This window comes from Eutrema salsugineum, unplaced genomic scaffold, assembly GCF_000478725.1.
Source record: "Eutrema salsugineum unplaced genomic scaffold, Eutsalg1_0 scaffold_7, whole genome shotgun sequence".
Lineage (NCBI taxonomy): Eukaryota > Viridiplantae > Streptophyta > Magnoliopsida > Brassicales > Brassicaceae > Eutrema > Eutrema salsugineum.
The window spans coordinates 13,580,022-13,583,533 of record NW_006256486.1 but is presented as its reverse complement, the minus strand read 5'-3'; the positions used below and the strand labels follow the sequence as shown (position 1 = coordinate 13,583,533).

Below are 3,512 nucleotides of genomic sequence, written 5' to 3'. Positions count from 1 at the left end.
ATTGATTGATTATAAATTTCCAAAAGACAGAGTTAAGAGGCATTTCTCACATATTTATTACACAAGATAAATGTGTGATGGAAGAAAATAAGATTGGTGTTGGCTAGTTTACTCAAAAACATTGGAAATAATTTTTTGTTTTCGTTGCAAGTTGTTCAATGATCATGATAATGGTCAACTGGTATCTACAAGGTTCAGCGATCGAATAAATATTTTGAAAAGGCTTAGAGAGCATGAATCTGGTCGGGAACACATTATGTGCATGAAGCAATGGGTGGAATTAGAACTTACGTTACAGAAAAATCAGATAATTGATAAGTATCCTCAAGATGAAATAAATAAAAAGAGAATTCATTGGAGGCAGGTGTTACTTAGAATAATTTCTGTTGTCAAGACACTTGCTAAACAAAATCGAGCATTTTGTGGAAGCAATAAAAATATTATAGAAGATATCGAAACTTTTAAAGTTTTATCGAGATGTTTGTTGATTTAGATCCTGTGATGATTGAGCATCTTAGAAGGTTTAAAGAATGTGAAATTCGTTATCATTATCTCAGCAACGAAATTCAAAATGAGTTGATTGCTTTGTTAGCTAATGAGATTAAAGCTACGATTATCAAGAAAATTCAGGGTGCAAATTTTTTTTTTGGCATTCTTGATTGTACTCCAGATAGACATCATGAAAAAATGGCTGTTGTCATTCGGTGTGGCGACGTTTCAGCCATTTCACCTAAGGTTGAAGAATTTTTCTTAACATTCTTGAAAATTGATGATAATACTGGAGAAAGACTTTTTGTGAACTTCAAGATGTGTTGGTTTCTTTTGATTTGAAAGAAAATGATGTGAAGGGGCAAGACTACGATAATGGCTCTAATATGAAGGAAAAACACAAAGGAGTGAAAACAATATTACTTGAAATTAATCCAAGGTCCTTTATACACCTTGTGGTTGTCATAGTCTTAATCTTGCTTTTTGTGATATGGCAAACACTTCTTCAAAGGCAAATTCGTTTTTTGGAATTATTCAACAAACTTATTGCTTCTTTGCAGCTTCTAATAAGCGGTGAAAAATATTTAGAAGATAGGGTGGAAGGGCTAACACTCAAACTTTTGTCTCAGACTTGATGGAAACGTCATGTTGAAAGTGTTAAGGCAATATGATTTCAAACTCCTAAACTTATGGAGGCTTTAGTTTACATTTTTGAGAATAGTGATGATCTGTAAGAGCAGATCGATGCTGAGTGTCTTGCAACAAGTGAAACACATGGAATTAGAAGTTTTGAGTTCCTGGTTTCCATGGTCATTTGGTAAAATCTTCTTTTTGTTGTGAACATTGTCAGTAAGATTTTGCAATCAGAAGACATTGATATTGATAATCTATCTCACAATTGAAGGGGATGGTTTCTTATTTTGAAAACTACAGCGATTCAGGTTACAATCAAGAAAAGTTGGAAGCTACAAAGTTTGTAGATTCTATGGAGATTGAGGCTGTAATTTCAAAAAAAGCAAAACAGATCATTAGAAGAAAACAGCATTATGGTAAAGAATCTCAGAAAGATGAAGGAAATGTGATATTATCACCAGAGGAGAGCTTTAGAGTTGATTATTTCATCTAAATTATGGATCAAACACTTTACTCGCTTAAAATGAGATTTGAACAATTTCAGAGGTATGAACAAATATTTGGCTTTTTGTTTGATTTGAAGAAATTGCGGTCAGCGAGTGATGACACTTTCATGATTTCTTGTACAAAACTTGAAGATTGACTAACACATGGGAAACATTCAGCTGTTGTTAGTAATGATCTCTTTTATGAATTTAAAATGTTAAGAAAAGCTATACCAGGTTTTACTAAAAGGCCCATTGAAGTGTTAGACTTTTTGAAGATTGTTGATGATATGTATCCAAACTCATGGATTACTAATAATTCCAGTTTTAATTGCATCTGTTGAAAGAAGTTTTTCAAAATTGAAATTGATAAAATTTTATCTTCATTCGAGTATGTCGTAGGAGGATTGAGTAACTTGGCTATCTTGTCTATCAAAAGGAAGTTAGTTAAAAGTGTTGACTTTGAAAACTTGGTTAATGAGTTTGTTGCAAAGAATAGAAGAAAATCTATTATATTAAAACAGAAGCATTTTTAGTACTTGCTTCCAAACACTCCCAAAATTTTTTAAAAATTATTTTATTTTATATTATATTTATATTTAACTCCAAAAATAGGTATTAATTTAGATATTTTTAGATTCTCCTTAAATATAGGTGACAACTAATTTAAAACATTTATTTTATATTAATATTTAATTTTGAAAATTAGCATTTATGCATTTATAATTACATTCTTATACAAGTTAGTTTTTTAAAACATGTAAGATATTAAAAAATTATTTAAGGCAACTAAACGGATATATTAGCTAATTTATAGATATATAAATTATTTATATGTAAATTCACATAATTAAAATAACATAATTAAATTTACATAATTAAAATCACATAATAACAAAATTTATAATTAACATTAGATCGAAATATACTTAATTAAATCATATTTTTATTCTACTAATATACAAATCTATACTATTTAAAGTTAAAACAGGATAACAAAATGTCGTGCAAAAAACTAGTTCGACACCAAGATGATGAAAAACTTAACATATCTCATTCTTATTATTTTTTATATTTGAAAAATTGAAAAATGAATATTCTTGATTTAAGAAAATAAATAAATAATAAAAACAATTTATATCTAAACAAATAAATAAATACAAATTATATTAGAAATAAAAAATAAAAAATTCTCGTGCGGACGCACGAGGTTAAAATCTAATTATGTTTTAAATTTTGTTATCTTTGTTTTTTTAAATTTACTAGGGATTGTCACATGCTACATGCAGAAATTTTTTTCTTAATCCTATATGTAATCACAAATACCAATAATCATATCGAGCAGAAATTTTGCAATTTTAATTGTTATTGTTATTAATTTATATAGAAGAATATATATATATATATATTATATATATATACTGCATATTATGTTACCATGAACTCCATGATTTAGCATTACTATCCTCAAAATGTATTGGCCATTTGATGTCAGGACCACGACAGCACGACCCATTAGTCTTTATTATTGTATTTGTTTTATGAAAAAGGTGACTATTTTCATTCTTTTCTAAGTAATATGTCAATCCATTTTTTTGTCACTATGGTTTTCTTTTTCAGGCATTGTTGATTAAAAAAAATGACAATATTGTATCAAAGTGAACTCCACTAAGGCGTAAGCTGATAAAAACTTTTTTATTTATTTCATTTTTCTTTTCTCTTTCCGCTTTGTCGTTCCATTCAACCAACGTCAAAGAAGAAATCCCTCAATTTTCTAATATAGAGAGATGCTCTTCAATTTCACCTAATGTTGTGGATGGTGAATGTCACCAAAAATTGATCTTCGGCTCCCACTGATTGTCATAAGAAGTGAAGTTTGATGCCGCTTACAAATTTACAATGATA

The 3,512-nt window shown here is 28.6% G+C and overlaps 1 pseudogene; it reads left to right on the top strand.

Annotated features, from left to right (window-relative positions):
• The first annotated feature begins 1,597 nt into the window (after window positions 1-1,597).
• On the top strand, window positions 1,598-3,237 carry LOC112083137 (annotated as a pseudogene).
• The last annotated feature ends 275 nt before the right edge of the window (window positions 3,238-3,512 follow it).